Source organism: Podarcis gaigeae (genome assembly GCF_964106915.1).
Source record: "Podarcis gaigeae genome assembly, chromosome: 11".
NCBI classification, from domain to species: domain Eukaryota; kingdom Metazoa; phylum Chordata; class Lepidosauria; order Squamata; family Lacertidae; genus Podarcis; species Podarcis gaigeae.
The window spans coordinates 26685196-26711908 of NC_139687.1; the positions used below are offsets into that span (position 1 = coordinate 26685196).

Consider the following 26713-nt stretch of genomic DNA (forward strand, 5'->3'; position numbering starts at 1 on the left):
CTCGGTCTCGCCTTTCGCCCGGGAAGCTCGATGGAGGAAAGAGGAAAGAGGGGCGGTTTTTTCCCCCTGTCATGTCTAGCAGCCAAAGAGCCCCACTTGTAAGAGGGGCCAGGGATGGGGTTTTCGGGGACCCAGACAAAACTCAAATGCCTCCCCCGGCGACACAAGGCCACCCGTTTTTTGTTTTGTTTTTTAAATAAAAAATAAAAACAGCAGTTCCCCCCCCCCCCAAGTATTGCTCCCTGTTTGCAGGTGGGGGGGGGGTGCTAGATCCTTAGCCACATCCTGCACGTTCCTATCGACGCCCATGGCAAGTCTAGCTTGGTACACAACTTGTTCATGTGTAGCCAGTTTGTACATATGATTTAACAATATTTGGAATTCATGTTTATAAATACCGTATTAGGTTTAATGACACAAAAATGCAATTTATTTTGACACTTTATATTGCCTGTGTGTGTGTATACACACACACACACACACACAGACACACACACACACCTAGACAGCATCTTAAAAAGCAGAGACATCGCCTTGCCAACAAAGGTCTGTATAGTTAAAGCTATGGTTTTCCCAGTAGTGATGTATGGAAGCGAGAGCTGGACCATAAAGAAGGCTGATCGCCGAAGAATTGATGCTTTTGAATTATGGTGCTGGAGGAGACACTTGAGAGTCCCATGGACTGCAAGAAGATCAAACAAATCCATTCTGAAGGAAATCAGCCCTGAGTGCTCACTAGAAGGACAGCCTGAAGCTGAGACTCCAATACTTTGGCCACCTCAGGAGAAGAGAAGACTCCCTGGAAAAGACCCTGATGTTGGGAAAGATGGAGGGCACAAGGAGAAGGGGACAACAGAGGATGAGATGATTGGATAGTGTTCTCGAAGCTACCAGATGAGTTTGACCAAACTGCGGGAGGCAGTGGAAGACAAGAATGCCTGGCGTGCTCTGGTCCATGGGGTCACGAAGAGTCGGACACGACTAAACAACAATAATATATGACCATATATGTTGCCCATATGTATAATCTTAAATATATATATATATATATATATACACACATATGCATTCTATTGCCACCAACTGTTTTTGTCAGCTGGTATTTCTACCTGAAGAGCAGACAGACAGAAAGAAAGGAGCGACGTCTGCAACCATAGGAAAGTGGCCGCCGAGAGCGCCTTTCCTTCGCCACAAATGCATAGTGCAAACCCGTCTCCTGACACCCAGGATTCAGGGCCAAGCTCCAGGCACAGGCTGCCATAAACCAGTTTGCACTCTTATTCACCTAGGCCCGTATTTCCTGTTCCAGCAGCAGCTCTCATAGGAACACTGGAAATTGCCTTACACCAAGGTGGACCATTGGCCCAGCTGGCTCAGTGTTGTCTACACTGACTGGCAGTGTTTCTTCATGGTTCCTCTCTTGTGCACAAAACACTTGCCTCCCCCTTCAGCTGTTTGCTCATCCCATGAAAGATCTGATCACCATGTCTACTTTGTTGTTGTATGCCACCCCAATCTCTGAGCGGTGCAAGATTCAAGGAGTTCCAGGTGTTCATCCCGGGTCTGAGTTTCCTTTTGGAAAGGAGACATAGCAGAGACTGGTGTCTATAGGATATATGACTTACTTACAGACATATCTAATCTGAGATTACGATGGAGCCTTAGCATCCCAAAAGGGTTTTGCTTCTCCCATAGCCACAGCCTCAGATTCAAGCAGAAATCAGTCATGGTTTTTTCCTGCTTTTTCAGCCTGTAGCTTTTTCCTCTAAGTCTAAGCTCAGGCTTTGTCCTACTAACTATATAAGAGAGGGAGCCCCCCCCCCCCGATGTAATTTTGCCATCAGCATGGCGTCATTTTTTACCATGAAAAGGTGGGGGTGGTGTTGGAGTTATACTACCTTGGGCAGCAGTTAGAAATTGGCCAGATTTTGCTTCATAATTCTACAAATTTATCAGTATTCCTCAACGTGTACATGACACTGTTTTATCCACACTCCTCTTGGCAGTCACATAATATTCCTTTTCCTTATGATGTGCTGATGACATTTATACTGCTCTATTTAAAGCATATAGAATTGGGCTATTAGTTACAGACTACTGTGCCAAATGGATGCTGATTTTTACCCCGTAAAACTACCGGTAGTCCCATCAATTATAATGTTTTATGCTTGGAGTGTTGTGCATGTTTTAGAACTTTTATCTTTCCAGTTTCATATTTGCATTTGTGTTATTCAGCAAAAATAGGGTGTACTGTTTGCTGCTTGCTTGCTAGATTTTTATATAGGATATATAGATTTATTTATTTTATAATATTTATATATTTTGTATATTTTGACCATATAGTCAAAATAAATTGCAATTGTTTGTCATACAGTGTTTCAGGAAAAAACAGTTGGACTATCCTTACTTGAAAACTTAAGTTCCATTGTGTTCAGTGGGATCACTCTCTTAAGTAAGTGTTTGAAGGACAACAGTGTGAATGTAGTGTGTGAGCCTTGGACTTTTGAGACCTATGCCCCATACATTTAAAGCTGTATTATTCAACTTTAAACAGTCAAGACTTCCCCCAAAGAATCACCCGGAACTACATTTCTCAGAGTGGTTTAACAGTCAATCCCTCTTCCCTGGGAATTCTGATAATTGTTTCTCTGTGCAGTGAATGGGGATCTCTTAGCAATTTTCAGCACCCTTAACATCAAGCTGTATTTTGGGGGCAGTGATGACTGTTTGAAGTGGTGTGATACTGCTTTAAATGCATAGTGCAGATGGGGCCTCAGATCAAGATTTTGCTCTCTCTTTTTGTTGTTAGAAACTGATTTACTTTTGAAATTAAAGAGAACAGAATGGAATATACAGAAATGGAGGCTTTCAGCAGTCACTGGAATTTAGTGTTTATTAAAAAGGCTGTCTGGCACTCTATGTCTGCCACTCTCCTTCACTTACAATGGAAGCTGTGGTCCATTTCAAATGTTTTACATGACAAAAGGGAGACAGATCTTGAATTTCGGTAAACTGCACTGAAGCTGCTAAATAATGTATTAAAATTAAGAATTTACTTGACAGTTACTGTGGAGAAAAAGATTTTCCCCCAGTTCCCAAAATAGTTATTGTAGGTGAATGGTGAGAATTTACATGACAGTTCATTAGTTGTAGGTTACATTTGTCTGCCTGGGCAGGAAGATTTTTATCTGTATATTAGCAGGATCCTGGAGAAGAAGGGCACTTAAGAACTCTGAAAATAATGTGTTTCTCAGTTCTTTTTTTTATCAGCTGAACCAAAACTTTACTCTGAGCTATTTTACACCATGAGGCATCAAAATGGAAAGGTTTGTCCTTGCCTCTCAGACTTCAGCCACAAAGCATAGTGGCTTCCACTGGATGAAGCTAACTGCCTTGCTTCCAAGAATGGCCAGCCGCATGCACTTGGAAACTCACAAGGAAACCATCATGTTGCCCCATCCCATAGCCATTCCATTGCCAATAGTGGATGTGTTCTCCATTTTCCCCTTCCCTTTTAGCTTGAGCTGTGCAGCCAAATCCTATGCATGCCTAATCATAACACAAACACTGAGTTCAAATAAACTCCTTTCCAAGAAAGTGTGTTTATGATTGTCTCCATTTCCTAGGTAGTACTTAACCCCCAACTCACAGAACTGTTTTAGGTTCACCATTTTTTAAAGTATAAAAACCATACTTTATACACCTAATCTGAAGCTTATAATTGGAAGAAGACCACTGATAGCTTTCTCTTTTCCACAGTGGCCAAGAAAATGTTCCTGGGAAGCCCATAAGTGAATATGAAGAGAACAGCCCTCTCCTGCTTCCAGTTGCCAGCAAATGGTATTTGAATCTGGAGATTCTGTAAAAACCAAAACCAAAAACACCTAGTGGTTAATGGGCGATGGTTGAAGAGTGTAACGACCACTGCATAGATTCATCAAATTATAGAGTTGGAAGAGACCAACTTCAGTTATTGTTTAATATTAAAAAGGAAACTAAGAAGCTTATAACGCACAAACACTACATGGTGCACCTTTCTTTAACAAAACTGGAATAAATAAATAAGATTTGGGGTGGCATTCAACTAACTTTTACTCGGAGCAGATCCACTGACATTAGTGAACATGGCTAAGTTAGGCCCATTAATTTCAGTTGGTGTAGTTTAAGTAAAGGTTGGTTGAATAGCTGTTAGATATTTAGAAGTGAGGACCAATGGTCACTGATCATTGAACTGCATTGTGTTGGTGGATTTGGGAAGCCTAGGTTCAAATGGTTGTTCAACAGTGACACACCCTGTATTGCTTTAGCCAAGTCGTGCTCTCTCACACACAGTTGTTGTGCAGGCAAGAACTGTGAATCAAGCTGTACTGAAAACTGCTATAGAAATGGATAAATGATAATAGTAATGGGAGTACTCATGGTTTGATCTCAAGATGAAACTGCTGGGAGGGCTTACAGTGAAATGTGATTAATATGGATTTTGTGATAAGCCTGCAGCAGTGAGTGCAGAATTATGATTATGATATAATATTAGCGCTTGGAAGTAAGAGGAAGAACGAAATAATATATATGAGTCGCAAGTGAATGTTGCTAAGTTCTAGCTCCCAAGCCTACTATTTTTGCTCAAAAGGACCAAAAAGACAATGAATAGGTGTACACTTTAGAGTGCAAACATTATTTATCCAATTGCCTGGAGGGCGTCTAAAACATTTGAGTAACCAGAAGGTCAGATAAATGGGAGAGCTATTTAGACAGATTGTCATTGACATGAGATTGCTTGGGGGACATGCAGAAACTTCAAGTTATAAAAGGCTTAATAACATCACGTATACCATAGTTATTGCCATTGCACATTTAGAGGATAAGAGTCTAGCATCCTGTTCTCATTGTGACTTATCCTCCATTGGTCTAAACCTATTTTAAAGCCATCCAGTTGGTGGTCTTTGCTACATCCTGTGGGAGCAACTTTCATAGTTTTAGCTATGCGCTGTGTTATAAAAAATGCTTCCTTTTGTTTGTTTCAAGTCTTTCGGCTTCACTGGATGGGCCTGGCCTCTAGTATTACCATACCGTCTGACCTTTTCAAGCCTGAAACTGGGACTTGCATCTTCCAGAATGCGCTCCTGGGTGAGTCACATGACCCACGCCTCACTCTTGCCTCAAAAAGGTGATTTATTTTTTTCCGGAGCGAGAGCACAGTGCAAGAGCCCAAGATCATAGCACCCAAAATGGCCACCGTGATCTCGCATGAAAATTACTAAGAACTGTTCTAAAGCATAAGAACTCATTTGCAGTTTCCTTTCTCTTGAAAACAGGCCTCATGAAGGAGAATATTCTAGTGGATTTTGCCTTAAGTGGATTGAAATTGCAGGAAGGCTGGTTTAAAGATGTCTATCGGAGCTGCCTTTCCCTTTGTTTGGACTGTTAGGACTTACACTGCACCTGAGACATCATTGTTCATTTTAATGCCATTCATGTTAAAAATGCTTGGAGCATAATATTCTTCTTTCTTTCTCCAAACCTTTATTTGGCATTACAGATACAGACCATCTTAAAGCATCCATATACAAAATTTTTGAAATATACACAAAGAAGCAGCCATGTAAGATATATAGTGGTACCTTGGGTTACAGATGCTTCAGGTTACAGATGCTTCAGGTAACAGACTCCGCTAACCCAGAAATAGTACCTCGGGTTAAAAACTTTGCTTCAGGATGAGAACAGAAATCACACTGCAGCGGGAGGCCCCATTAGCTAAAGTGGTACATCAGGTTAAGAACAGTTTCTGGTTAAGAGTGGACCTCCAGAATGAATTAAGTTCTTAACCCGAGGTACCACTGCATAGTAACATAAATTTTCATTGGCGTGTCTTTCCGCTAAACTTTGCCATTCACCACTCTATAAGAGATACTATTGACAGAAACACAACCACCCTTGCAGTTACCTCCGGGTTAATATCAGACAGGTAGAATCTGATGTTTCATTATGCCATGATGTTAAACTACTCAAAAGGGGGGATAATGCACATTTACATAGCTGGTTGTACAGTGGGCAATGGAAAACAATATGGTGATGAATTTATTTCCTCGGATGTAGTAAAGAAAAGAAGCGTAGTTATATATGCTACGAAGATTAGCCACAAAGCTTTTATTTAAAGATGAAGAAGGCAGAATGATAGCGATAAAAGTAGTATATCAAAGAGAGAGAAATGGTCATTGTGGGAATCTATGTACCAAATGAAAAGAAAGCAGAATTTTAGGATAGATTGTTGGATTATAGCAACGAAAAAATTATATTATTAGGAGATCTAAATGAAATAACATCACTTGATATGGATAGAACAGCATGAGAAAGAGAAAGCAAAGAAGGGAGATTTCCGTGAAAAAACCAGTGTCCAGAGGTAAAAACTTGGATTTGCTTTGATTAATTTTGCATACCACAATATGGATTATTAATATAGTACTAGAAATGAAGAAATGAAGAAAGGATAAAAGGAGCAGTTTAACAAATAGATAAAACAGACCTGCTTAGAGGAATGTGGAAGTCTATCGGAGAAGAAAAGGAATTAGGATTAAAGAATATGGTGACATAAGTCTGTATGTAAGAACTTACAGATTTGTGGTTGCATGTATGTTTTTGGTATGGTTATTTGTTTGTTTGTTTTCTAATATATCTTCTTTTGTTTGCAATTGTGATTTTATTATTTTGGTGACTTTACTGTTTATGTTTGTCTATTAAGTAAGAAAATTAATAAAAAGCAATTAAAAAGAAAATAAGAAAACAACAAGTGATCCTGTTATCAGTTGTATTTAAAATGTAGAACTTCGGGTAGCAGATTTTATTTACAGCTGACTCAATGTTTTGTTTCTCAATATCCCTTAATCTAATTTGGATATTGTGATAAATATATTGATCACTAGAATTATACAATAATTCCAAGTCAATACCAATAGATCTAATTTTGCTGTGTATGAGTTGGAGCCATCCTTAAGTAAATGGGAACGCAGACTTGAAGGTTGGGAACAAAAATGGCAACACAGCCAGTATTTTATAGTGCTAGTTCACACCCAATATTTCATCATGTGTGTATCTAAATCTGCAGAATTAAGAATATAATATATTCCTTAAAAGGCTGTCTGATCATCATATACATCAACAAAAGTTAATATTGCGTGCTTTATAACACACTGGCATATTGTATTAGGAAAGATACAAAATCCTGGTAGCTTCAAACTGCCAGAATGCATCACTTACATTTATTTAAGTTCCTGATTCCTGGCACTGTGTCAAGTTGCCACACAGTGCTATCCCCTATCTGATTTATGCTGCCATGAATTCAGTGCAAACCACCTTTCAGAGAAGGTCGATGACACAATAAGGATGGATAAGGAAATTTTCACACTGGCGTTATTTATCTGAAAGACGCAAGGCAGCATGTTGTTCATGACGTACAATAATGAACGGCATTCAGAAGTGAAATGGGGATTATATTGTCCTCATAAAATAGGAAGAAAGGAGGGTGAAGTGAAGGTGTTAAAACTGAAAAACAATCAAAAAGAAAGCACACTCAAAAGTTTCAGAAAACAAGTAATTAGACAAAAGTGTTGTGTTGCTGCCATTGCCCCACATATGTACTAGTGGTGCTTAGGACTGATGAGGCCCAGGAAACAAGAGACAGAAAACAGGAGATTCTGCTTATTCACATCACCTTATCTGAGGCTGAAAGCCACGTCTGGTCTCCAGAGGGGATCCAGTCCGTGCCAAAAGTTGGTCTTGAATTAGTCATGGGTCACCTTCACTTGGGAGCTCCAGAATGTAACCATTCTGAGCAGGATTTGCATTTGGTGCCTAAACAGTGCTAAAGTCAAACACTGCTTCCAAATAACAATTGAGAGCACATGGTTTGCGAGTTCATTTGCAATAGGGCTTGCATTCATCACTATTAAAATACAGGGCCAAATACAAGCCCTACTGCTTTCTAGCAGGGAATCCACCTGGTGTCATATGGTATCACGTGATTGGCTGGTGGGGAGGCAGGGATAAACAATTTTGAATCCAGACGCCTGGACCAAAGTGGTTCCCTATGCCAACTCAAATGGGGCACTAAATAGGTTGATTCCATGCAGAGATAAATATGAATGCATCTTTTTGTGTCCATCATTATTGAGCAATAATCAAAGAAATCTCAATTCATTATGCTTTGGACAAAATGTTTTAGCTGGCAGGTCTCTGGGTGGCCTCCCCATTTCATTTTCATGTTTTCTTTGCCCCTATTCTTTGGTTTTTGTCTTTGTTGATGGTTTTATTGTACTTGAGAGAGGATCAAATATTCATTTAGAACTTTAGGATATTCAAGGCTCAGAGTAGCTATTATAAACAGTGGGCAAAAAGCAATCTATTAGTCTGTGGTATCACATGACCAATGCTATGTATATTGAGGGGGCGGAGAAAACATGTTTAAAAATTAATTCTATTACCCTGCATGCCACCTTCATTTTCCTCTCATGCATGCATTTATCAGGGCTTCTTTTCAAAAACAGCAGTTACTTAAGCTTCCCTATCTAGCAATAATTTATCTTTACCCATCAGTGCTGATGTCTAACTTCCATCCGCACTAATGATGGGGAGGGTATGGTTACCCAGACTCAATGAGGCAATAAATAGTTAGATATCACTATGTACTTGAAAGGTTTCCAAGTAATATATATTAATAGTATTCTCTCCACCAAAGGCAAGTGATTTCAGTGTATTTTACATGAACAGCTGATTTAAAAAGCAGACACTGGGAGAGAGGTAGACTCAATAACTGGACATGAATCTATGCTGCATGAGCATCAATTAACAAGAAAGTACTCTTTTCTTAACCAAACACTCATTTGACCTAGAAGCTTCATGGTTTTTAAGTGGTCAGAACATCAGTATAAATATTTACAAGAATAATTTTGGAGTTACCATGTTGACCCTTTGTCAGTAGTCAAGATTCGACAGACAGCACACCTACAGGTTTGTAGCTCCATTACCTGGCTGTAATGCGGGGCTTCCTTTCCCTTGTAATATTTCTTTGAAACTACATGTGAATACACATCAAAGAAAGCATCTAATGGAAACAATGACCCTAAGATTCTGTAGTGTGAGATAAAACACATATTTATCACTACTCCTCCCTCCTTATAGTCCCGCATGCCACCCCAAAATTGGCTACAGAAGGCCATTGCTGTGAAGCACAGAGTCCTTGATTGCATATGTGGAGACTGGCAGTCAGTCATTGTTCTCATGGCTGCTTGAAAATGTTCTTTTATATTATGGTCAAAGACAGGCAAAGACGAGAAAAACAATCACAAATGAAAACTGCCACTTGCAGGTCTCTGTCACAGAATGTGCTTTGGGTCTGTTAATTTCTGTTGCTCACTGTCTACATTTCCCCTTTCTGAGCCAATCGGAACACAGGGAGCTTCTCTATACATGTCAGACTGTTGATTTATCTAGCTTAGTATTACGTGACTTACAGCAGCTCTCCATGTTTTCAGACTAAGGAGTCTTTCCTTGTGCTACCTGGGTGTGCCAAGGATTGAGAATCTTGAACCAGGCCTGGAAATTGTGAAGCTGTTCTCCATTTGATCCCAAATGGGTGGAGCAATCCAGTGGGGCTGTGTCTCCTGGCCCTGCCCCATCTATCACTGGCCCCTTGGTTCATGTTTTGGGGTCATAGGTCTGAGTAGGGTCTATATGTACAGGCTTTCTTCTGATTAAAAAATCACAGAAGAGCTTGCATGCATAGAACAGACTCCCCATCCTTAAAATGCCCCCCCCATGCATGGTTATGGGCCACAAAGCTGGGGGACTGCAACAGTGGGGCAGGGATGCAGCCCCCCTTCTGCCTCAATGTGACTACAGTCATGCGCAGAATGCCATAAGAGTGCCAGTGAAATGAATCATGAATAGAATCTGTACATTTTAATATAGCATCCACAGCACCATCTTTGTGTTTTATTTTTGGGGGAAGCACCCACAATGCACTTTCATCAGTGAGACATCAACAGGAAATAGAGAAAGGTTGCTGTGCACAACAGTTTGAAATGGTGGAAGCTTCAGGAACAGGACCCCCACGCAACATGGTCACCGCCTGTATTTAAGAACGTAAGAAGAGCCCTGCAGGATCAGTTCCGGGACTCATCCTGTTCTCACAGTGGCCAACCAGATGCCTATGGCAAACCTCAAAGCATGACTTGAGTGTTTGTGATCTCCCACAACTGGTATTCAGAGCTGTCCTGCCTCCAACTATAGAGGCAGAACATAGAGGTAGATGTAGAACCATGGCTAGTCGCCATCAAATAGCTCTATCCTCCACGAATGCAATAGATTTGTAGTCATCACCCCCCTGTCTGATATGGTCAGTCTCCCAGTCATTCTTCCAAGGGTCACGCTCATTTCACATCCAATTTTTCCTTTCCTTTGTGATCCCACAACACATGTTGAAATGCTGCAGTTCCCATTAATAAGGAGAAAAACAGAGCCAATTGTCCAGAACACATTTAAGCTTTCTCCTTTTGGAATACCCCCTTATGCTGTTATAATAACTGCATCAGAACAATGGCTATGCGGGAATTTCAGTATATAGGTCATAATACATATACATAATATACATAATACATATGGTGCAAAAGATCAAAGGTATGGGGAGAAGATTTTCAAAGGAGTTTGACATTTACTGTTTAATGACTGTAAATGTGATGACTGAGATAATATCACAATCTCCATAATCAAACATAGGTAAGAGCAAATATTTGACAATGGAGCAAATGGCTATATTCCTACAAATTGATTTTTAAAACCTGAGCAAATGTATTTCCGGGCAGCTGACAAGTACTGACTCCAGATGGCAAGGCACACACTTCAGACTCCGTAGCTATGAAACAGGTTTATGGATTTATTTTCTTTTTCAATCAGCATATTAGTCTAAGCCATTCTTCTATGAAACACACTAATTGCCAACAGTTACTAGTCACATTTTCTGCATTTAAGTGCTATTATAAAATAAGTGTCTTTGGCTACATGCATATTTTCATGGTTATGTAGGCCATAAAAATATCATTAGTAAAATTGCTACAAATATGGTTCCTTGTGGCACTTCTTTTTTTATGACAAAAAAGCGGACACAATCTATTTTTGAATGAGAAAGAAGAATTCCATTGTTTGAAACTGACACTACATTTCATTGACAATTGCAGATAGTTCCCCCCCCAAAAAAAACACCTATCTTCTATACAAATAAAGACCAATATAACATTCTTGGATGAGCACATACCTGGAGGCGAGTGCCATTGGACTTAATGGGAGTTAACTCTGAGCAGATAGGATTGCGCTATAAAAAAATCTGATGATTTTCATCTGCATGCCATTAGGCCCAGACTTTTCTGAGCTGCCGCCTAAAGAAGCATATTCTTTTTTCCCAAGTTCTAATTAGAAATGCATTAAGGCTTAACTCTTCCGTTGTTCACAACCTGTGGAAATGATGTCAGAAGGTTCTCCGCTCCATGCTGTCTCCTAGAATTATAGCTGCTTGGTGCTTGACAGCTACAAAATCCCTTTCCAGGCCCCAGACCTGGCCCAATAGCAAAGCTATCTGAGGGGGTGACTCAGTTCAGGAAGGATATTGTATGTATGTCCAGGTCTCACCAAGGTATAGTCCCAAAATATTGTTTGGATTTGGAGATGGTGGTGGGAACTCTGTGTGTATGTGTGTGCATGTGTGTGTTTGAAGATAAAATTGGCTGACACTAGATAGGAGTTTGCACATAGTCACAGTCTTTATATGGAATTTGGATGGTGATGCTTTTGAATTATGGTGCAGGAAGAGACTCTTGAGAGTCCCATGGACTGCAAAAAGATCAAACCTATCCATTCTTAAGGAAATCAGCCCTGAGTGCTCACTGGATGGACAGATCCTGAAGCTGAGGGGCCAATACTTTGGCCACCTCATGAGAAGAAAAGACTCCCTGGAAAAGACCCTGATGTTGGGAAAGATGGAGGGCACAAGGAGAAGGAGACAACAGAGGACAAGATGGTTGGACAGTGTTCTCGAAGCTACCAGCATGAGTTTGACCAAATGGTGGGATGCAGTGGAAGACAGGAGTGCCTGGCGTGCTCTGGTCCATGGGGTCACGAAGAGTCGGACATGACTAAATGACTAAACAACAACAACAAGCAGACTTTCTGTTGGGATGCTGCTCAGTTTTTGCAGGTTTCATAAGAACGTAAGGGAGTTCCGATTGATCAGGTAAAACACCCATCCAGAACTTGGTCCTCCTGTTCTCACCGTAGTCAACAAGATTCCTATGGAAAACCTGCAAATGGGACCAGTGGTGTTGTGTGGGTTGCGAGATCCCGGGACTGCGTGGAGGGTAGGAGGGAAATGGGTGGAGTACACATGCGTATTCAACTGCCTAACAGCATCCATGTAACCCAGGAGATAGGAGCCGCAGAGATAAGAAAAGATTGATCTGTTGTTTGGAGAGGTCACTTCCTGGTTCAGATAGAGAAGCTGTTTTCAATGGAGCCCAGCAATGAAAGCACACAGCTGTACTGAGGCAGCACCTGGTGTTGAAATTTTGCACTCCTAACAATTTTGCACCCAGGACAACCGTCCCTGTGCCACTGCCCCCCCACCCCCCGCTATGCCACTGAGTGGGACTTGAATAGTGCCCTTGTGATTCCCAGCATATTGCCCCAGACAATGGAGACAGAACATAGCCACCATTTTAGGCTACACCAAGGCCTTTTGGGAGGGAGAAACACAATGGCCAATTCTCTGCGTTTCGAAAACAAAATGATAGTTGCTTTTCAAGGGGAGTTTGAGAGGCCTCATGTTGCACGAAGTGATGCTTCAAGAACTGCCTTCTCTTGATCCCAGGACAGGAATGAATGTTTTTTATCGAGTGATTCATGTTCACTTTGCTTTACATCCACCTGGGAAAGATAGAAAATGATTTTCTTGATTTAGTCAGACAGTGGAAACAAATGGCAACTTTCTGCATGGATGCAATTTTCCCAACATCCCATGTGAAGGTGGCTCTAATTATATAGGGAGCAAGCAGTGTCCATGTTGAATGTTACCAGCTGCAGTTTCCTCTCAGCTGCAGAAATTACCTGAAGTGCATCTGGTAAAAACAATGCAGTTTGCTGTTCAGCAGAAAACCAAACCTTATTATTTTATTTTTATTTATTTATTTATTATGTTTATATACCAGCTTTTCTTCCAAGGAGCTCAAGGTGGTCACATGGTTTTCCTCCTCCCCATTTCCTCCTCACAACAACCCTGTGAGGTAGGTAAGAAATGGTGATTAGCCCAAGGTCACCCAGCAAGCTTCATGGGTGAATGGGGATTCAAACCCTGTTCTCTCAGGTCTTAGTTCAACACTCTAGCCATTATGCCATACTGGTTTTACTTTGTTATGGCATGGAAGAAACAATATGAAACTTAATGAGAAACCTTTCTAATCTCATTCTTATTTCCCATGTGATACCAGTCGAAATAAGCAACATGGGAACTGACTTGTTTATTTCTGATCAGATCATGGTAATGCTATTCTAGAATAGTTTTGGTTTACTGGAAAATGTAATGCTATACAGTGGTACCTCAGGTTAAGTACTTAATTTGTTCTGGAGGTCCATACTTAACCTTAAACTGTTCTTAACCTGAAGCACCACTTTAGCTAATGGGGCCTCCTGCTGCTGCAGCGCCGCCAGAGCACCATTTCTGTTCTCATCCTGAATCAAAGTTCTTAAGCTGAAGCACTATTTCTGGCTTAGCGGAGTCTGTAAACTGAAGCGTATGTAACCTGAAGCGTATGTAACCTGAGGTACCACTGCATTTCACTAGTAACTAGATTAAACCCCACAGTGTTTTCAGCTGTACTACACAGCAGCCCCATACTTTATGACAGCTCTCCCCCCCCCCAAAAAAGTATTGATCTTTATTTTGATATTACTGCGCAATAGAGGGATCAATGGAAAACCATGGCGATCAATAGACAGGGTGCCGTACATTCATCCCTGCTATTGTTCATTCACATATCTGGCAGAATTTTTCTATTCATCAAAGCCTGACAAAGAAAGCATGATTCCTTTCAAAGATGTGCTTAGAGATATAGCAGAACACAAGCCATCTGACGGGGCATAAATCAGCTGCTCTTCATCTGCATTCACTTGCCCATTTTTCAGCCTGAGACATGTTTTGATAAATGGCAGCTCACGTCCTTAAACGGGCACACCGGTGTTGAAAAATTACCGTTACAGTGGTACCTCAGGTTAAGTACTTAATTCATTCCGGGGGTCCGTACTTAACCTGAAACTGTTCTTAACCTGAAGCACCACTTTAGCTAATGGGGCCTCCTGCTGCCGTTGCACCACCGGAGCACGATTTCTGTTCTCATCCTGAAGCAAAGTGCTTAACCTGAAGCACTATTTCTGGGTTTGCGGAGTCTGTAACCTGAAGCGTATGTAACCTGAGGTACCACTGTATTCTGGTCAACCAGATCTGCAGTTGAAAATAAATAAAATTAGGTGTTTTTTAAATATTAAAAATACAAACCATCTGCGATAGTCATTTCATCCCATTATTCGCTTGTGAGCTCGGCGATCATTATCTTTTTTTTTTTTTTAATAAAATTTTATTAGGGTTTTTTACAGAATAAAGTACAAAGACAATAAACAACCTTACTTTTATCTCAACAGAGTTTCATAACTTCTTTGGACTTCCTCACATCTCCCACTGCCATTTTCATCATCATAAATTTTTTCCAAGCAATTTATCATCTAGTTTGCAAATTTTATAACCGCTTATTTAAATATAGTCCTCTGAAAATTTGTTTCTCTTAGTCTCGCTTTACATCCCATTCCAATCCGATTTTGTGATGGCCAATTATTTATGATCAAACATCCTACTTAACTTTCCACCAAATCACAATATTTTTGTAAATAAGTCTTAAATTTCCTCCAGTCTTCTTCAACCCTCTCTTCTCCCAGGTCTCGAATTCTGCCAGTCATCTCTGCCAGTTGCATATAGTCCATCAGCTGCATCTGCCATTCTTCCAGCGTGGGTAGATCTTGAGTTTTCCACTTCTTAGCGATAAGTATCCTTGCTGCTGCTGTTGCGTACAAAAAGAATGTTCGATCCTTCTTTGGCACCATCTGGCCGACAATGCCCAAGAGGAAGGCCTCTGGTTTCTTAAGGAAGGTATACTTAAATACCTTTTTCAGCTCATTATATATCATTTCCCAGAAGGCCTTCACCCTGGGACAAGTCCACCAGAGGTGAAAGAATGTTCCTTCATTTTCCTTACATTTCCAACATTTATTGTCTGGCACATGGCATATTTTGGCAAGTTTAACTGGGGTCATGTACCACCTATATATCATTTTCATTACATTTTCCTTCAGAGCATTACATGCCGTGAAGTTCATCCCCGTGGTCCACAACCTTTCCCAATCCTCGAACATAATATTATGCCCAATATCCTGTGCCCACTTTATCATGGCCGACTTAACCATTTCATCTTGTGTATTCCATTTCAACAGCAAGTTATACATTCTTGAGAGTACTTTAGTCTTAGGTTCTAACAATTCTGTTTCCAACTTCGATTTCTCCACCTGGAATCCTAACTTTTTATCATTTTTAAAAATTTCTTGGATCTGAGCGTAGTGTAACCAGTCTCGCACTTTGTCTTTCATTTTTTCCAAACTCTGCAATTTCCAATTATTGCCCTCTTTCTCTATTATTTCCCAATATTTCGGCCATTTGGCCTCCATATTGGGTCTTTTTCGGGCCTTGGCCTCCAGAGGTGATAGCCATCTTGGAGTTTTATTTTCCAATAGGTCTTTGTATTTTGTCCAGACATTAAACACTGCTTTCCTGACAATATGATTCTTAAAGGCCTTATTGATCTTAACTTTATCATACCATAAGTATGCATGCCAACCAAATGCATTGTTAAAACCTTCTAAATCTAAGACATCAGTGTCTTCTAGAAGTAGCCAGTCTTTTAGCCAGCAGAAAGCTGCGGCTTCATAGTACAGCCTTAAGTCTGGCAGGGCAAAGCCCCCTCTTTCTTTCGCGTCAGTTAGTATCTTGAACTTAATTCTGGGCTTTTTGCCCTGCCAGACAAATTTAGAAATATCTCTCTGCCACTTCCGGAAACACTCCGTTTTGTCTACAATCTGCAATGTTTGAAACAAAAACAACATCTTTGGCAATACATTCATCTTGATAGCAGCAATTCGGCCTAACAAAGAGAGCTTCAAATTTGTCCAGCTGTCCAAGTCTCTCTTAATTTCAGACCAACATTTATCATAGTTATCCTTAAAGAGACATAATTTTTTTGCTGTTATATTTACCCCTAGGTACTTCACCCTTTTTACCAAATTTAATTCTGTTTCTCTCTGAAACCGTTCCAACTCTGTATCTGTCAAGTTTTTTCCCAACACCTTAGTTTTCTGTTTATTTAGTTTGAAACCCGCCACCCGACCAAAGTCCTGAATCAATTGTAACACTCTTTTTGTGCTAGATTCTGGCTCTTGCAATGTCAAGACAAGGTCATCTGCAAAAGCTTTAAGTTTATATTGTTTCGCTCCGATCTGAATCCCTTGCACCAACCGGTCCCCTCTAATCAAGTTCAAGAGCACCTCCAGGACAGAAATAAACAGCAAGGGGGAAATCGGGCAGCCTTGTCGTGTCCCTTTTTCAATCTTAAACTCTTCTGTAACCACATTGTTAACTATCAGTTTTGCCTTTTGTTCTGAGTAAATCGCATCAATCCCATTTTCAAAACCCCGCCCCACTCCCATTTCTTTTAAATTCCCCTTCATAAATTTCCAAGAGATGTTATCAAAGGCCTTCTCCGCGTCTATAAAAATTAAAACTGCTTTAGTGTTAATATTTGTTTGCAGAAGTTCCAAAATGTCAATAATATTCCTTGTATTAGCAAACAAGTGTCTTCCTGGGAGAAAGCCTGCCTGGTCTTTATGAATTATCTCATTTAAAACTCTTTTGAGTCTTCCTGCCAAAACATCAGCAAATATTTTATAATCCACATTTAAAAGGGAAATGGGACGGTAGTTCTTAAGTTGTGTCTTTTCAGTTTCTGATTTTGGTATCAATGTGATGAAAGCTTCCTTCCACGATTCAGGCGCCTTCTTTCCCTCCATAATTTCATTGCTGACCTCCATCAGTGGTTGAATCAAATAGTCACTTAATGTCTTATAGTACTTGGAGGTCAAGCCATCTGGCCCTGGAGACTTGCCCAGCTTCATATTCTGAATGGCATGTTCTATCTCTAATCGTGTTATTTTGCTATTCAGGAGTGATCTATTTTCTTGTGATAGTTTTTTAAGTCCATTTTTCTCCAAAAATTTTGCAATCTCCTCCTCATTTTGTGGCCCTTGAGTATATAATTTCTTGAAATATTTCTGGAAGCATTTTCTAATTTCCACCGGGTTCTGAATATATCTTCCTTCGATTTCCAAATTTGTTACTATGTTCAACTTTTGTCTCTTCTTCAACTGCCAAGCCAGCAGTTTCCCACATTTGTTAGCCGATACAAATGTTTTTTGTTTCATTAATTTAATCTTCCATTCTATTTCCTGATTTATCAGTTTAGAATATTGTGCCTGATGAAGTTTAATTTCTCTCAAGATCGGCTGTGACTTCGGGTTTACTCTTAGTTTCTTCTCTAATTCTTTAATTTCCCCCAAAATCTTATCTTTTTTCTCATTTTGTAGTCTTTTCTTTATGGCGTTCTGTTGTATCAAGAACCCTCTCATCACAGCTTTGCTTGCGTCCCAGATTGTTCTTTTTTCCACTGCAGTGTTCAAATTTATCTCAAAATAGTCCTTTATTGTTTTTTTGGCCTTCTTAATAATCTCCTGATCTCTAAACAAATTGTCATTCATCTTCCATCTAAAGGAGCCGGTTGGTAATAATGTCATGTCCATTTTCAACGCGTTATGATCGGAGCAGGTCTTTGGGCAGATTTCCACTTTCCTAACCTTAGGAGCCAGACCTCTAGAAATCCATATTTGGTCAATTCTTGTCCAAGTCAGTTGGGCTTCAGAGAAAAATGTTCCTTCTTTCCCCAAGGGGTTCTTTGTCCTCCATATGTCAATCCAGTCCATGTTGTCTGTCATTTCGAAAAAGGTCTTTGGTAGTCTGCCATCTTTAGTAACCTTTTGGCTTTGTGACCTATCCATGTTCGTTGAGACGATCCCATTCATATCTCCCATCATGATGATGTTATCATAGTCCAGATAGTCCAGCATAATCTCATGCAACTTCTTGTAGAATTCTGATTTCCCTTCATTTGGAGCGTAGATTCCTAATATCAAAATTTTCTCTCCTTGGTGCTGTATTTCAATTGCCAAAATTCTTCCATGTTCATCTTTAAATAGGAATTTTGGTGAGAGGCTCTCCTTTGCATATATCACCACTCCTCTCTTCTTAACTGAATCCGAAGATATAAATTCTTGGCCTAACCTTTTATTTACCAATATTTTTCTGTGGGGCCTAGTCACATGTGTTTCTTGTAGACAAGTAATGTCTAGTTGCTCCTTTTTTAATATGTGAAAGATTTTCTTCCTTTTTTCCGGGCTGTTACAGCCATTTATATTCCAGCTTAAAAGTTGCAGAGACATCCTGGATGAATCTGTTTAATTTCCTTGGGATGGTGTTTTGTTCTGTGAGTCTTCAGGGTTCTGTGGTGCAGGTACCTCTGGTGGTTCAGGCCCTGGGGGTAGTTCAAGTCCTTTATGAAGGTCCTCTCCGTAGGCAGTCAAAAACTTATCCCTATCTTCCAAAGTTCTGATTTTAATCTTCTTCCCTCTAAAGGTAAAGGATAATCCTTGAGGAAAGTCCCACCTAAAGATGATTGAGTTGCTTCTCAGCAGTTTTACTAAGTCCAGATATTCAGATCTAAGGTCCAACAGCTGTTTAGGAATGTCCTTAAAAATCTCAATTCTTTTGTCCGAAATGTTCAGGGATCTTCCGTAGTGCAGGCCCAAAATCTTGTCCCTTTCCTCCTTTGATCTCAACGTAATCAAACAGTCTCTGGGCTTCTCTCTCTTTATGAGTCTTCCAAGTCTGAAGGCTGACACAATTTTAAAGTCTTCCTCCTCTAGACCCCAGAACTTGGAGAATTCTTTGGTCAAAAACTCAGCTAGATTACCTTCTTCCGCTTCTGGTATCGATCTTATCCTTAAGTTAGTCTCCCTGTTCCGAAGTTCCAACATAGAGAGGTAGGTCTGATGTTCCCCAACCTGCTTGCTGAGCGGCCTTACTTCTTTTTCCAACTCTCCCACTCTTTGCCTGGTCTCTTCGGCCAGTTTCTGATTTTCACCTGCAGCCTCCTTCAGTTGTCCAATTGCTTGTGCATTTTGTGCAACTTGCCCAGATAATTTGTTTAAAGTTTCTGTATTAAGGTCAATTTTCGCAGTTTGTTGGTCAACTTTCCTGTCCAAAGACTCCAATTTCTCAAGAATTCTCTCTAATACAGAGCCAGATCCTCCTGAGGCCATCTCTTCTAGTTGTAATTCCTCAGTTTCTCCCTCCCCTGCCTGTGACAGGGAGGTAGCTTTTTCCTCCGAGGGCAGAGTAGGCACAGATGATCTGCGTGTTTGTGAGGCTGCAGTTAAGGTTGTCAGAGTTGTTTGTCTAGTTCTTAATCCCTTTCTTTTTGCGCCACTCATTCCAGAGTTATCTAGCAGTCAAGGTCAAGCTGAGTTGTTCCCATGAGAAAGCAACGGCCCAGGTGGTAGCAGTCAAACAGAGGGCCGGGAAATAGAAAGTAAAACAATATTTTTGTTATAAATCCTCAATCCTCTGGGGGGAGCATAAAATGTCCTAAGAAGGAGAGTCCATTCCAATCATACAAAATCTGAAACAATACTTAGGAACCTTCACAAAAGTAGTTTTAGCAGAGTTGGTTTTAGCAGAGTTGGTTTTAAGTTTGCCACAATATTTCAAGTTGTGCTTACTGGAGTTCCGTAGTGCAAGAACGTAACCATTCTGAACTCCCTCAGAATGCCTCAAAGTTTAAATACAATGTATCCAAATTTGCAGTCTGACAGTTCTACTGCTCAGGCAGTTCTGACACCTGGGCTTCTTAAGTAAAGTTGTAATCCACAAAGAAGAGGATATATAAGTCCTGATAAAAGTCCAAAAATCAATTACTTACGGTCTTTAAGGGGATTGAAAGTAATTTCTGCGGGTGCTCAATCTGAGCTGTCAAATGTTCTCTCTGTGCCTCCACTCCTCCTGCTCTTTGCTTTAAAAGTCAATGGCTGCAGAAGACGGACTTCCTTTTCCTCGTCACTCCGCTTTCAGCTTATTTCAGTATTTTTAGTCCCACAATTTAGTGAAATCCTCAGTTACTCACGGGTTGTTGCGTTTCAGAATCTTGTGTTGCAGGAAGAAAGGTCGGCGCTCACCGGCAATAGCAGCGCGGCTTCGCTCCGCTGAATGCGCATAGACCCACAGCGCCGCTGCCCCCTCTGCGATCCGGAGCCCCTTACGGGGTTCCCTCAACGTTTCGGGGGTTGCTCCTGGCGCCCGCCGGGTCCCGAGACCGCAGGCTTCCGCTGCCTGCGGTTTTCCAAAATGGGTCTCCGCTTCGCCGTAGCGGACGACCCTTTTCCAGCGGAGCTTCCCTCTCCCGGTTAGGAAAGGGCAGCCATTACCGTTCGCGCCGCCTCCGGAAGTCTCGGCGATCATTATCTTAACAGGCAGTTCTAGAACAGCAAAACTTCGCAGGTCACATTGGGCGAGGTCCTCCTTTAGATGCAACATGCGAGCAATCTATAGACAAGCGGAGAGCATAAAGAAGGATTGATCCACACCCCCAAACAAGGCAAATTAGACCGGCCTGTGGAGAAACTGGAAATAAGGACCACAGCAATGGTGAGCAATAAAAGGGAAAGTGTCAGGCATAATTGCTTAGCATTCTGGCTTTCAGTGGTGCAACATGAAGAGGAAGCAATTTCACTGGCCTTTGATAGCGATGCAGCACATTGTGGCCATACCAGGAACAGAAAATGCTTGTCGTTAACAGCATGCCAGCTGTAACAGTTATCTCTAGTGGCATTTCACAGTGCCCTCTGGCACTCCAACTATCGTCAGTGTATAGGGAGGGAAATAGAATTTACTGCTCTCTGTAACTCCACAATGAGTCTAATAATACTAGATGGGGCCAAAGGCACTCTTTTGGATTGTAATCTTTGCACTTTATTGCAGTCAGGAGGTTCTGGCTAATAGGGCCGCTTTAACCTGGATGCTGGTCAGTGTGGGAACATGTTGGGGTCTGGCCACACTGTTGCCGTAAACCAGTACTCACCAGAGACCACAGATTCCATACCCTCCAACATTTCTCCAATGAAAATACAGTTGTACCTTGGTTTTTGAACAGTTTAGTTCTCAAACGTTTTGGCTCCCAAACGCCACAAAACCGGAAGTGACTGTTCCAGTTTGTGAACTAGTTTTGGAAGTTGAACGGGGCTTCCACAGCTTCTGATTGGCTGCAGGAGCTTCCTGCAGTCAGTCAGAAACCACACTTCGGTTTCCAAATGTTTTGGAAGTCGAATGGACTTCCGGAATGGATTCCGTTCGACTTCCAAGGTATGACTGTAGGGATAACCTATATTATTATTATTATTATTATTATTATTATTATTATTATTATTGAATAGGACATCCCTATTTTCACCCTATTATTATTATTATTATTATTATTATTATTATTATTATTATTATATACCCTGCTCATCAGACTGGGTTGCCCCAGCCACTCTAGGTGGCTTCCAACATAGATAAAAACATAAAATCTTAAACCTTAAAAAAACTTCCCTATACAGGGCTGCCTCCAGATGTCTTCTACATTTTGTATAGTTACTGTATTTTTTGCTCTATAAGACGCACTAGACCATAAGACGCACCTAGTTTTTGGAGGAGGAAAACAAGAAGAAAAATATTCTGAATCTCAGAAGCCAGAACAACAAGAGGGATCACTGTGCAGCGAAAGCAGCAATCCCTCTTGCTGTTCTGGCTTCTGGGATAGCTGCGCAACCTGCATTCGCTCCACAAGACGCACACACATTTCCCCTTACTTTTTAAGAGGGAAAAAGTGAGTCTTATAGAGCAAAAAATACAGTACTTATCTCCTTGGCTGGGCTGGGCTGGGGTGGGTATCACATATTTCCATACCCTCTAACGTTTCTTTGATGAAAATAGGGATGTCCTAAGGAAAAGCGGGACATTCGAGCATCAAATCAGAAACCGGGACAGCTTCTGTAAATTTGGGGCTGTCCTTGGAAAATAGGGATACTTGGTCTGGGATTCCCCTGATTCAGTGTTAGAAGATGCTGGTCTCAATAATTCCCGGATTAGGCATGTCTTAAAACTTGAGGAATTCCTGAAACTCCTCAACAAGAAACGGTACTGTAGGTGTCACATAGGTGTAGGTGTCCTTCCTGGACTCCTTTGGGAGAAAGGGCAGGACAGAATGTAATAGATAGATAAAACCTATCTGGATTTGTCTCTCTTCTTAAAAGCCAAGTGGAGGTGGCGACGGTGCCACATAAGACCTACACTTTGGAATTCCCTGCCTATCGATATCAAGAAGGCGACTTCACTGAACTCTTTTTGGAGCCTGCAGAAAACATTCTTTTTTAGTCAAGCCTACTCAGATCCACAGAAAGCTGGTGTAATTTTAATCTGTTTTAGCCTTTTAACTTTTGTATGTTTCAAAGTATGTGTGTGATCTTTTTCTCGATTTTACTGTTTTATCTTTTGTAAGCAACTTCGAGTGGTGTATAAATTTTATGAAATAAACAATAAATAATCCATTTCCTGCATTTGCTAAAAAAGTGTTCAATGTTACTTTTATACTTATGCCATCTAAACAAACTTTCATTGTTACCTGGTGATGTATTTTTGAATAATAATCACATCAGTTAGCACTTTCCTAATAAATAGCATGTATTATATTTGTTTTCCTCCGATGTCATTCCACCCAAGCTATTGATCCAAGAATTTTAAAAAATACGAAGTGAGGAAAGTAGACGTTTCATACTTAAACGAGGCTCTTTTTCACAGATTATCCTCAGGTAATATGCTTGGGTGCCTGCTGATGAGGGTGACTGAAGTCATGTCCCTCCATTATTGATTGTGATGAGGCTTCCAGGTACTGAGAAGAAACTATTGAACGGTTCTGGATCTCCTTTGAAAACTTGCATTTCATATTACATCCCTGAATAAAGAAACAAGTGACAAGATAAGTGCAGTCTACACAAAACACACAAAGACACCCTCTTCTATTTGACACTTAAAGTAAAGCCATACTGGGCATTTTTAATAGGGATGAGTTATACATGATGCCACCTTGGAAGATGTTTCAGAAATTGAAGAATTTTGTAAACCGACTCTTTGCTGAAGTAGGCCACAGGGAGCCTATTAAGCCAATTCTTCCTCTCTTACCTTGCTACCCTGACAGCTTCTAGGACATATACAGAAATTTGATCTGCAAATGTGCAGAACTGAGCGTTCCTTGTTAGTGATGCCCATGCTGTGAGATGTCTTTCCCAGCAAACTTTGTGTGGTCCTCAGTTTGTTTTCTCACATGTTAAGGTATCTTTATTTTGGAAGGCTTTTCCTGGTGTTTCATCTGTTTTAACTTGTCAATTCATTTTAACTCTGGGCTGCTTGGCTTTCTTGCTGTCAGGGAACTGCCATCAGCTCAGAGGCGAGAGGTGGAAGGGTAGTTGGGTTATAGGGAGCCTCCAAAGATTGTGAGAAGCAGCACTTCCTCCGTGGAGGAGGGAAGCCCCGCCTCGAGTGGGGAAGGGGCTCAAGGCTCGGAGGATGCAAGGGAGAGCCACAGCATCAAGCAGGAACAAAGCGGGGGGGGGGGGGAGGCAGGTCCCCCTCTGCCCACACCTTCTTTGCGCAGTCGGTTTACGTGCAGAGAGGGGAGGCAAAGGGTGGGGGTCAAAAGACTACTCTGCTGGGGAAAGTTGAAGGACTGCCCATTCCCAGAATCTGCTAGTGAGTGAGCAGACATGGAACTGAGTCGATCTGCATTGTGAATGTTTTGGACAGATAATAAAGCCTTGAAAAGACCGACGGGGAGTCTTGCCTGTTTGCTCTCGAGCAACCACGCCGGCACACATAACACTTGCTGTTTTGAAAATTGTACTATTGGTGTTCCATGCTATTCAGAATGCTGAATTAACACCTCAGCCCTTGTCTGGTATCCTGACCTTTCCATAGTTCCCAGTCAGTTTTGGAGCCCTCGGCTTACTGGTCTCCATCTTGCTTGAGCCAGCATTTCCTTTTTGTGGCAGAAATCACCTTGGATCAGGACACTAATAAGGTGTCAATCCATTTTTCTCCACAAGCATCTCACCCTGAGCCATCCATTCATAGTGGCAAGCCTGTTTCTTTGGAGGGGAAGTAGGCTATTTGAAACAATGTGCCATTTCAATGGAATACATTTGAGTTATAAGTCATCTGATACCTTCTCTGCATCCCACCTCCAAGGGAGTTTTGCAGGGTGTTCATAAGAATACAGGCTTCTCCTGTGCTGGTTCCCAATCTAGGGAATGCTTTCCTCAGGAAGCCCTGCCTGATGCCAGCTTTGTTTTCATTTTGGTACCAGAGAATAGAATCACAGAACTGTTGAGTTGGACGAGACATTGAGAGTCATCTAGTCCAACTCCCTGCAATGCAGGAATCTCAATGATAGATGACCATCCAATCCTTGCTTTAAAAACCCCAATGAAGGAGCATCCACAACCTCCTGAGGGAGACTGTTCCACTTTTGAACTGCTCTTACTCCAATGAAGGAGCATCCACAACCTCCTAAGGGAGACCGTTCCACTGTTGAACTGCTCTTACTGTCAGAAAGTTCTTCCTGATGTTTAGTTGGAATCTCCCTTTTCTTTTCTTTTTTGCAGGCATTTGGGCAGCACTAATAATTGGGTGTTTTTATTCTGTATTTTTTGAAGCTCTATGTATTTTCAGAGTACTTTCTTCTTGTAAATCTGTCTGGAATGTATCAAGTCTAATGGCCTCAAGGAGGAGCAGAATGTCTGAAAACATGCCATTGGATGAACAACGCTGTAGTTACAGATAATAGGACACAGGCAGGATTTCCACTGAAATAATGGTAAAGCCTAAATGAAACTACATTAGCCCACGTAGCTTAGTTGGTTAGAGCATGGTGCTGATGATGCCAAGGTGGCAAGTTTGATCCCCATATGAGACAGATGCATATTGTTGCATTGTAAGGGGTTGGGCTAGAACAGATGATGCTCAGGACCCCTTCCAACTCTTCAATTCCATGGTGGTGACAACTAATTTGAAACCACACAAAGGCATCCCTTAGAAGCAAAAACAAAACTAACGAAATATTTTCAAGTGCTCTCTCCTAGGGTTGGTTCATTTTGCACCAGCAGGAGAGGTCCGTCACATCCCAAACATGCTCCCATCCCTACAGTAGCCATAGCTTTGGAATCCATCAGCGTTGGAATATTTTGACAAAGCCCCTCTAGCAATCCAGAGCACTTTCGTATCCAGCAGTGCTTTTGGTGCGGGTGGGTGGGTAAAACTGAGGTGCCGGGACTCACATCTGGAGAGATGTGCCATGGGTGCAGCACAAAATGCCTGCCATAGGCAGCAAAATGGGGGGGAAAGATGTGAAGGTAAAAGCACTCAGTACTAGTGAATACTATCACAAAAAGCCCAGATATTTGTTGTCCTATGAGCCCTGCCTCATCTGTTTGAATAGAGGTGGTCTTTCTTTCAGCAGAACTGCCAAATATCCACCACAAACAAAACCAAGGTCTCATGCCAACTTATTTGAGCTCCTTTGGGTGGGGTATTACTTATGCATGCTTAAATCTTAAACATCTTTGACTAGCCCAGCCGTTTTGACTGCCATGTGTTTCAATAAAACCATGCATAGGTGTGACTAACTTTGGTGTGTCATCTGAGGCTATTCCTTGCATGGTGCTCTTCTGCAGCCATGGGGTGAAGCAAATTCAAATACACCAGCAAAAATGGAAGCATGCACAAATTCAAAAGCATGTGTTTAGAAGTATCTTATTCTCTGACTCAAGACACTCAGTGAGATTCATTGCTGAGACTGAGCACACTGAAATGCATATACTAATGTGGCAGATTGATGATTACTCATATATTGTTATATGCAAACATTGGGAAAATTAATACAGAATGTCTATGTTGCACATATTATAAATTTGTCAGGAATTGTTTTGCTTTTAATAGTAATGACAAATTTGGCTTGCATTTTCTTGGCTAGATAAGAAATAGAGCATTTAGTTGCATGAAGCCATTTATCCTTGTAATCTTTTTTCATTAAATTGCAAATGTCTCTCTTTGCCACAGCTCTGCGTATTTGATTTATTTTAAAAGATGCAATATAAACTTTTAAAGATTAAATCTTCCATATGATTGCTCTTCCAAACATCTTATTTTTATTATCCTCTCTTTCTTCAAAATAAAGATTCCTCAAAGTTTTACTCACATTTTTTTATTATAATAACTGTGATGTGTCTTTTTCTTGCTGCTTGGACCCCAAGTTCCAGCTGCATTTGCAGAAGACACTTCCAGGGTTTTGTAGGAAGTTCGGTGTTTGGTGTTCTGTTACACCAG

The 26713-nt window shown here is 41.0% G+C and overlaps 1 long non-coding RNA gene across 1 annotated transcript in view; it reads left to right on the forward strand.

Moving 5' to 3' along the window:
• The first annotated feature begins 10 nt into the window (after positions 1-10).
• The window catches only part of LOC310827000, a 37592-nt gene continuing 10889 nt past the window's right edge, over positions 11-26713 (forward strand). The window contains exons 1-4 of the long non-coding RNA XR_014556119.1: positions 11-98; positions 2375-2452; positions 3760-3840; positions 5026-5127. This is a non-coding gene — a long non-coding RNA (uncharacterized lncRNA). The remainder of the gene's footprint in view (positions 99-2374; positions 2453-3759; positions 3841-5025; positions 5128-26713) is intronic.